Source organism: Theropithecus gelada, chromosome 6, assembly GCF_003255815.1.
Source record: "Theropithecus gelada isolate Dixy chromosome 6, Tgel_1.0, whole genome shotgun sequence".
NCBI classification, from domain to species: Eukaryota; Metazoa; Chordata; class Mammalia; order Primates; family Cercopithecidae; genus Theropithecus; species Theropithecus gelada.
In genome coordinates, this window is record NC_037673.1 from 34,473,526 (window position 1) to 34,484,116 (window position 10,591).

Genomic DNA, 10,591 nt, shown 5'->3' on the forward strand with positions numbered 1-10,591 from the left:
GCCCTCTCAATACTCTATTTATATGAGACTGTATGTTGATTGCACCTTTTTGGTGGATATATTGGGAAAAGTTAATAGAATGTTTAGATGCATGGAACTTTTGACTCTGAAAGACCACTTCTAAGATCTGTCTTTTGAAATCCTTGCACAAAATATGTATTTATAAATATGTGTATATAAATATACACATATACATATACATACATAACTATGTCTTTCTTTTAGATTTGTGGGAAAAACTCAAATGTCTACCAGTAGAAATACTAGCACATGTTTATTGCCGTAGAATATGGTCATTCAAAGGCATGATGTAGAGCTTTAAGTGTCATGGAAGAATATTCCCATATATATTGTTAGGGCTAAAAACATGAAAAGTACGCATTAGTGAGCAATATATGTAGCATAACTCATATGTAAATATGTAGTTAGTGAAAAGAATATTACTTATCTCTAGGACACAGGATTATGGAGGACTTTCAAATTCTATGTTATGTATTTCTGTGTCATTTTACTTTTATTTTTACAATAAATGTTATTTGTGACGATAAAAAAGATATATTTTAAGAGTATGGTATATGTGTCAAATATTAAGAGAGTGCCATGTAGTGGTAAGGAACGGACTAGTGCCAGATGGCCTGGGTTATAAGCCCAGCTCTTTTTTTTTTTTTTTTTGAGACAGAGTCTTGCTCTGTCGCCCAGGCTGGAGTGCAGTAGCACAATCTTGGCTCACTGCAAGCTCCACCTCCTGGGTTCACGCCATTCTCCTGCCTCAGTCTCCCAGGTAGCTAGGACTATAGGTGCCCACCACCACACCCAGCTAATTTTTTTGTATTTTTAGTAGAGACGGGGTTTCACTGTGTTAGCCAGGATGGTCTCGATCTCCTGACCTCGTGATCTGCCTGCCTTTGCCTCCCAAAGTGCTGGGATTACAGGCGTGAGCCACTGCACCTGGCCCCAGCTCTGTCTTTAGCGTGAGATCTTGGACAAATCGCTTTTCTTCTCAGTTTCCTCATCCATAAAATGGGGATGATAATAATATAATATCTACTTCATAGGGTTGTTATTAATAAATAATAAATAAGTAAAACTGCAAAGAAAGATGCCTGGCACATAGTATGTGCTAATTATAGATGATGAGCGTGTTAATGATGACGATTGCAGATGGAAAGAGGATGACTAATAAGAAGCATTATATTGGCAAACAGAAAATCATCACTGACATTGCTGATATTAGCATGAGCTGTATTGGTAGAGAAGACCTTTGAGATTACTGTTTGTCCAGTACCTGATTAAATACCTCCCATAATCAGGAATTTACTCATTATCTCTCAAGATGGCCCCTTCCTTCCATTACTGGACAGTTCTGATTGTTAGAAGAATGTAGTAGTTAAGGTCATAGACTACATTTAAAGTTAGACATATCTGTGCTTGAATCCAGGCTCTACTACTATGTACCATTAGGTAAGGTATCTTAAACCTCACTTTTCTCTAATGAGGATTAGAATAGTATCTATAATATGGAAACATAATAAAGAGTAAATGAGATCATTCACATAAAGCACTTAGCACAGTATCTGGTATACAGTAAGTGCTCAATAAATATTAGCTATTTTAACAACTCTACCTAGTCATCAAACTTGCTGGATGTATGAAAGCATGAAGTTACCAACTTTACCTTTCTCTCTGTTAGATGTCTCCGAAACAGCTGCATACTGAAAAGTTATTTTGATATACCTTTCGATGGGTATAAAGCTGTAGAAGCCAACAGAAGGAGCAGGGAGAACCATCCTTTTCTTCTCATAAGAGGGGAGCAAAGGAAGGTGCCTCAATGCCTATTAACCTATTAGTGACATACAGTACTCTTGGTCTTGTGAACAAAATGGAACAGCCTCTTCTGGGCTGAGGGGCTAGAGAAGGGAAATAGGGTGGAAATGGGGATTTGGGAGTTGATTGTCTCCAGAGAGAAGTGAACAAGGAAAAAGAAAGGAGGTCATATGCTTCAGTACATTTTGTATCAGCCAGACCCAGTCTTAGGCAAGACCTTAGTGATGAAATGTATGTTCCATAAGCTGGGTTGTTTCCAGGCTGCTGCATTCATCTTCTTTTCCTATTATTTATTAGTAAACATTCCAACACTCCATCTACAAAATTAAGGAGAAAATATCTGGCCAAACCTTGGTATGACTGAGTGAGGAGCACAATCTGCTCCAGCAGAGCCAGGCAGCCAAACAAGGGGCAGCAGCTTTTCCAAATCAGGATTCTGGTACTAGCTGGAGGCACTGGGGCAGGTAGAGAAGTGAAAACTCAGAAGCCTTTAGTTCGCTGCTTGAGGGTCTCTTTTATGGGGAACAAGGGCTGCTAAGCCACAGTGAGCCAGCTCAGTGTACCTTGTCTTTAGCAGAGCAGTGGGGAGCTCTGCAGTCTCCAGGTACTCTGCCATGCCCACAGAAATGGTCTGACAGGTGGGGACAGCGTGGAATAGGGCAGGCAGAGCAAATACATTTCATCTCATGGGCCCATTCTGTTAATGGCTTCCTGGAGTGATGCTTCAGGTTCCAGAGCAAAAGGCTGGGTTTGGTGGAGCTTGATTTATTAGTGTCTTCCACCTTGGGCTATGGGTGGGGGAATAGCGGACTTCTACCACATATTTGCTGTTCAGATATAGAGAAAAGAGCACTGTACTCTGAGTCAAGGCACCTCGTGTGTGAATCCCAAAAACCATGAGACCTTAAGTCACTTAAACATTGAGTCTCAATTTCTTCATCTTCATTCATTCCTTTAACAAACATTTGTTGAGCACCTACTAAGTGCCAGGTGCAGTTAGAGCTGCAGGTGGTAATAAAGATAAATAAAACATGGTCATTAATCTTAAGGGGACAACATTCTAGTGTAAGAGAAAACATGAAGAAATAACGAAAACATGAAGTTTAAGTTCTGGAATAGCATTCTCAGTGCAATGAAAAGAGAGACAATCTATGAGAAACGGAAAAGACTTCATAGAGAGGGTGACATTTGAGCCATTTCTTAAAGGAGAAGTAGCAGTTCATCCAGATGGAGAACAGAAGCCATTCCCGGAAGAAGGAACTCTACATACAAAGGCACAGAAGCATGACAGAGGGCAGCGTATGGAGGAATGGTAAGTAGTTTACAGCTGTACAGGGCAGCATGTCCTGAAGGGGGCGGCAAGAAATGCTGATTCCAAGGGATGTGCATCAGTTCTCTGCAGGAGGGAGAAAGGCTCTGTGGCAGAAAGACAAAAATCAATTAAGGAAAAAAAAACCAGGTTTAAACAAAGTGACACAGGTTACTTTTCTGAAGGGCTTCTCAGGACTTTTAATATACAAAACCTTTGGCTGGGTTCTGTAGCTCATGCCTGTAATCCTAGCACTTTCGAAGGCTGAGGCAGGTGGATTGTCTGAGCTCAGGAGCTCAAGACCAGCCTGGGAAACACAGTGAAACCCCCAATTAGCCAGGCGTGGCAGCATGCGCCTGTAGTCCCAGTTACTCACGAGGCTGAGGCAGGAGAATCGCTTGAACCTGGGAGGCAGAGTTTGCAGTGAGCCAAGATCATGCTGCTGCTCTCCAGCCTGGGTAATAGAGCAAGACTCTGTATCCTAAGAAAAAATTTTAAAAATTCAAAAAAAATTATATATATATATCCTTCCCTATTGGCATGTTGGGAACAAATCAGGTTTTTAAAATTTTTATTTTTATATTTTCAATTTGTAGAGACGAGGTCTCACTATGTTGCTGAGGCTAGCCTCAAATTCCTAGGCTCAAGCGATCCTCCCGCCTCAGCCTCTCAAAGTGCTGGGATTACAGGCGTGAGTACACCATACCTGGCTGCAAATCAGTTTTTCAGAAAACATTGTATTTTACATACCTGAAGTCTTTTTGAAATGATCAGTGATTTAAATTTTGGCAAATAAAACCTTGCACTGTCTTTAGAACGAAGTAGAGAAACTAAGATTTGGTTTTGTTGAAAGCAAAGGGTGTAGTGCATGCTCGCCCTGAGGGTATACATGAATACTTTTGCAGTTTGGTAAGGAATTTTGGCCCCATTTTAGGATATAAAGTCTTTATGAACTATGACTATCTCATCAGCTATTTAATCTGATCATAGAAATACGACTTCAGTGCATCCCTATGAATTAATCTTATTGATTTATGGTGGTTAAGAGCTGTAGTTCTGGAGACAGGCAAGCCTGAGTTCAAAACCCAGGACTACCACTTTCTAGCTATGGATAATCCTATAAAATGGGGATGAAGTATAGTACCTATCTCAGTGTTGCTGTGAGAATAAATGAGATAATGCATTATATGTGAAGTGCTTAGCAGAGTGCCTGGCCCCATAACAATCATGTATTAAGTAACAGCTATTTTTATTTTTACTGAAAGCTGGTCTTTGTCTTTATTCCCTTCTACTGACACCATTGTTGCATGAAGCAAACGGAGTTGGGGGCTGAATATTTTGAAAAGCTACTACCAAGCTTATGTGGAAAACATTTTTCTGGTTAACATCTCGAAAAAGATACAGATTTATCAGGTTCTGGAAACAAAGATAGTATCATAGATAAGCAGTCTGACAGTCACCTAAACTCAAAGAGAATATATACACTATGGAAATCAGTTATCCTTTCAGATTTCAGGCAAGGGGAATCCTGCCACCTTGTGGTGTGAGAGAAGTAGGCCTGAGGCCAATTCCCACTTACTATCCCTAGCAGAGATGCAGGCCTCTCACAGTTATTGCCCACCTCTGAATTTATGAGATCCCTGGGCAACTGACTCAATCTGTGCCTATTTCTTCAGCTAGTTTGGAATCTCATTATCTCCTGGTTTACTGCAAAGGAAGTTAAAGTGCCAGATCGCTTCCTATATTTTATACAGTCCAGTAATAGAGAATGAACCAGTCTTTAGTACGACTTGCATAAAAACCCCAAGTTCATAAATTTTGTATCTCATATACTACAGAACAAATATTCTTTACAGGTAAAAAAAAAAAAAAAAAAAAAAAAAAAGGATAAAAAAAACCACTTTTTTTTCAGGCTTGAGGTAGAAATAGGAGGTGACTAAAGAACACTTAATAGTAACTGTGTTTCTGGAGCTGTCTTTTGGATCATAATACATCAGAGTCCTGCTCAGCTCCTTCAGTAATGAGAAATCAGAGGACAGACATCTCAACGGCTAGAAACAAACAACAGAGATCTTTCACAGGCCTCGGGCTCTAAGTCTCTGTGTTCATGAGAAGAAACCACTTGAAAATCATGAACTATATAAAAGGCCCTAAATTAGATAAGTTTTCCACCTGGGATTTAAACAATCCAGGTAGCTCAACTATCCTTGGTTTGCCGAGAGCTCCCTGCTCTTTAGGAAGAAAACTCGAGACTCTCTTCAGATTTTAGAGGCCTCTTAGAAGAGCCAGCATTTGGAGAGTATAGTCATGTGGTGGAAAATGGTGACACAGTTGCCTCAGGCTAAGTTCAGCCTTTAGCTGAGGTAAGGTAATGAGACGTGCTGCTGGGGGAGGCAGTTGCCAGTTAGAAGGCAAGAACCAAGAAAAACGCTCATATGATTTTCTCCTTTCCTCTAGGTCTTCTGTTACCAAATTGAAAACCTTTATACACAACAGCCAACAATAAAGACAACCTTGTTGATGATAAAAATTCTCGACCACAAAATGTTTCTCAACATTGATAGCATTGGCAGATCTAAAACAGAACGGTTTTTTATTAAGGACTCTGGGAAAAGAGGTCCACTTAGAAGCAGCATTCCAGGTGAAATACCCAAGAGCCATTAGAAACTAGGATCCTGGCCAGGCACAGTGGCTCACGCCTGTAATCCCAGCACTTTGGGAGGCCAAGGCGGGCGGATCACGAGGTCAGAAGATCGAGACCATCCTGGCCAACATGGTGAAACCCCGTCCCTATGAAAAATACAAAAAAAAATTAGCTAGGCTTGTTAGCACGTGCCTGTAAACCTAGCTACTCGGGAGGCTGAGAAGGGGAATCACTTGAACCGGGGAGTTGGAGATTGCAGTGAGCTGGGATTGCACCACTGCACTCCAGCCTGGCAATAGAGAGAGACTCCATCTCAAAAAAAAACACAAAACAACTAGGATCCTGATCTATGACTTGGGGGAAAGAAATCTTTTAGACACATGCTTTAAGTTATAGTTTCTTGTGTCATTGGAACTCTATTACCTTCCATTTCCCTTTTTCTGACTCTAACTTTATTCCTTTCAGTTCTGATTTTTAAAAAAATTCTGCAATACCTAAGTAATTTATTGGCGAACACTTTCATATACTACAGTTGACCACTTAACAATGCAGGGGTTAGGGCTGCCAATGCCGTGTGCAGTCAAAAATCTTTGTATAATTTTGGATTCCCCCAAACCTTAACTGCTAATAACCTAGTTTTAACTGGGAGCCTTACTGATAAGATAAACAGTCGACTAATGCATACTTTGTATGTTATATGTATATTACATAATATATTCTTACAATGAAGTAAACTAGAGAAAAGCAAAGGTTATTAAGAAAATGATAAGGGGCCAACTATGGTGGCTCATTGCCTGTAATCCCAGCACTTTGGGAGGCAGAGGAAGGCAGATTGCTTGAGCCCATGAGGTTGAGGTTGCAGTAAGCTGAGATCATGCCACTGCACTCTAGCCTGGATGACAAAGTGAGACCCTGTTCAAAAAAAGAAAAAAGAAAGAAAATAAGGAAATACATTTACATTACTATACTGTATTTATTGATTCCATAAATTTACATCGTCTGTTTACAAAAAGAATCCTTGCACTGAAATGAAGGGCATCCACAGCCACAGACCTCAATCTTTGATACATATCAAGCAATTCAGCTTTTTCTTGTAATGTCATGACTTCTACTTCTTGGGAACACTTCCAGCATCACTAGTGGCACTTCGTATGGGTCCCATGGTATTATTTGAGGTTTATGGTGCACTAAACACGATGAAAAATACTTAAGAATCTCAAGAGAGTACTTTTTTCTGCCACATGAAATTTACTGGCGAGTCGAACTGCTCATACAGAGATGATGAGCATCAGACAGCGTTTTGAGCGGATATTCACAACACCTGAGCACACGGCAGCAGCAGTAGGAGGCAGCTACAAAATGACTGCAGTACAGTGTGTACTCCCGTTGGTTTTATGCGGCTATGATTTAACCTTGCATCTTTACATTTGTTTACATTTCTCTGGACTGTGAATAGCACCATGTACTGTATATGTGTGTAAACTTTGAGAAAATTTAGCATTTTATAATAGGTTTGTGCATATTTTGTAGTAGCACATGATAAAAGACTAGTATATACATATATTTTATGCATTCATGACATACCTTTTAAATTTTTTAAAAATATTTCTAGGCAACAGTTTGTGTTTTTTTAGATTGTCAAAAATCTCCAAAAAAAAAAAGACAAAAAAACTTCCAATGTATTTATTGAAAAAAATCTGTGTATAAGTGGATTTATACAGTTAAAACCCATGTTGTTCAAGGGTCAACTGTATTTGGAAGTGTCTTTAGTCTCAGCCTGTTTGAGGTCACCAAAACTGCCTTGGAAGGAATAGTTTGATCCTTCTGAAACACTTGCCCTGATCTGATTTACTGAACTCATCATAACATGTTATAAGTTAGAAAGGACCTATTTACTTTATAAAGAAACTAGGGATGGCCAGGCATGGTGGCTCAAGCCTGTAATCCCAGCACTTTGGGAGGCCGAGGTGGGCAGATCATCTGAGGTCAGGAGTTCGAGACCAGCCTGACCAACATGGCGAAACCCCGTCTCTGCTAAAAATACAAAAATTAGCTGGGTGTGATCGTGGGTGTCTGTAATCCCAGCTACTTGGGAGGCTGAGGCAGGAGAATCACTTGAACCCGGGAGGTGGAAGTTGCAGTGAGCCAGGATCGTGCCATTGCACTCCAGACTGGGCGACAAGAGCAAAACTCCATCTAAATAATAATAATAATAATAATAATACAGCTCAAAGACCCTGTGTCTTTGGGGATCCAAGTGTATCACTATCAATATCTATATCAATGCACTCAGTGCTTATAGAACCACATTTTGGGTCTTCATTCAGGAAATTATTTCAGTCATTTGTTCAGCCTGTAAAATTTAAGAATCAACCAGTACCTAAGGTATAGTGAGTTGTGTTCTGCTGTGGCAGAAGCACACATATACCAACTAAGCCAAAGGCTTGTCCACTGACTGGTAGGCCTTCTCCTGGCAGTTGCCGACTAACTCCCAGGATGCTTTAGGGTTGGCACTCAGGATCAAGGTCCCACATTGCAGCCCTGGCTGAAAACAGCTATATATTCCATTGCCCTTCTCTGTGGTGCTTATTAACTGGTCACTTGGCCTGTCATTGTTCATTTTAGCCCTGTCTGGAGATGAGGCTGCTGTTCCTCCCCAGAATATTCTGAATTGATTACAGTAGCTTCAGAAGAGTTGCTTCCATTTTCACATACGTAGTTGAAAATGGCTTTTCAACAATGACTGACATTAAAAAAATAATAATAACAGAAAGAAATGGCCATTTAGACTCCATTTTGGGTGGCACCAAAATTTATAAAATGTTACTATTTTGCAATCCTAAGATGTCCAAACTGACAAACCTATATCAATAAACAGTAGCATAAGTGTAACACTGTGAAATAAAATTTTATGGTGTACCTGTTCCTGCATTTGAAAGTTGTTTTTAATGTTTAAAGTTTATTGTCACTGTAAAGTTGCTATCGTCTGGGGTTTTGATGTTAAAATGTTTTATAAAATGGTGGTGATACTGAATGGTATAATTTTAACATCCTTATACCTGGTAAAATAAGTTGGCACCTATGTTGGTCCCCAAAGTTTTTCCCAAAGGCATTTTTAAAGCTGTTTTAGGTTCATGCAAAATTAAGGGAAAGCTACAGAGATTTCCCATTTACCCCCTACCCCCACACATACCTGGCTTCTCCCTTATCAACATCTCCCACCGAAGTGGTACATTTGTGACAGCTGATGAACCCACACTGACACACCATTATTACCCAAGTCCACAGTTTACATGAGGGTTCACTCTTGATGGTATACATTCTGTGGGTTTGGAAAAATTATAATGACATGTATCCACCATTATAGTATCATACATATTAGTTTCACTGCCCTAAAAATCCTCTGTGCCCTGCCCAAAAGTTTTAAAATTTTACTATTTTGGTGAAATCCCGAAGTCTTAACAAGCCACATTAGAAATATAAAGTTGCATTCTCACTGCAAAACCACAGAAGCTACTTTCTAAATTCAACCAATCTGGATAACCCAATCCAATCAAACACTTGACATTTCTAACAGATCTGAGCTAACATACAGAGCTCTTACAATTCTTCTGAATTAGCTAACAAGCACTGACATTTTTTAGGTGGATGAGGATTATTTTCCAACAATCTCTGTACCAAGTTAGAAAAAAATAATTCAAGCCCAGATCAAGCTGTCTCACATACAGATTTCAATAAATATTTTTATTTTTTGTTGAGACACAGTCCCACTCTCCTGCCAGGCTGTAGTGTAGTGGCATGATCATAGCTCACTGCAGCCTTGAACTCCTGGGCTCAAGCAATCCTCCTGCTTTAGCTTCTGGAGTAGCTGGGACTACATGCATACTCCAAACCTGGCTAAAAAAAAAAAAAAAAAAAATTTAGAGATGAGGTCTTGCTATGTTGGCCAGACTGGTCTCAAAACTCCTGGGCTAAAATGGTCCTCCTGCCTCGGCCCCCCAATGTGCTGGGACTACAGGTGAAAGCCACCACACCTAGCTCAATGAACATTTTTTAGCAAGCAAACAAAAAAGTTTATGTAACCGGCTAGGCGTGGTGGCTCACACCTGTAATCCCAGGCACTTTGGGAGGCTGCAGTGGGAGGATCACGAAGTCAAAAGATCAAGACCATCCTGGCCAACATGGTGAAACCCCATCACTACTAAAAATACAAAAATTAGCTGGATGTGGTCGCAGGCACCTGTAGTCCCAGCTACTCGGGAGGCTGAGGCAGGAGAATTGCTTGAATCTGGGAGGCGGAGGTTGCAGTGAGCTGAGATCGCACCACTGCACTCCAGCCTGGCAACAGAGCGGGACTTCATCTCAAAAAAAAAAAAAAGAAAGAAAGAAAAAAGTTTATGTAACCTGTATTAAAGGTCCACTTAAGGCAGGCTTGACAATATTCCAGAAATAGTACTCTCCTAACCTAGTTAGCCAAGGCAACCAGAAATCCTTGGACAAAATGGCAGGAAGCAAGACCATTTTGGGATCAAGTGTCAGGCACCATGCCTAAGGGTAAAGGCCATAGGCTTCACTAGATTGTTACTTCCTTTTCACTTAAATATGAGGATTACTCTGAAATAATTTAGTAAGTTCACATATCCTGAATACCTCTAGTTTTGCCACTGAGAGCCACTACTAGTATCTATTATAATGATCAACAAGCTATGAATTTCAAAACTATACTTCACACATTTACTCTGCTGATTATCAAAACCTCTGGATGTGACTGAGATACAGATAGAGAAAGCACTTGAAACCACTGCCTTTGGTCT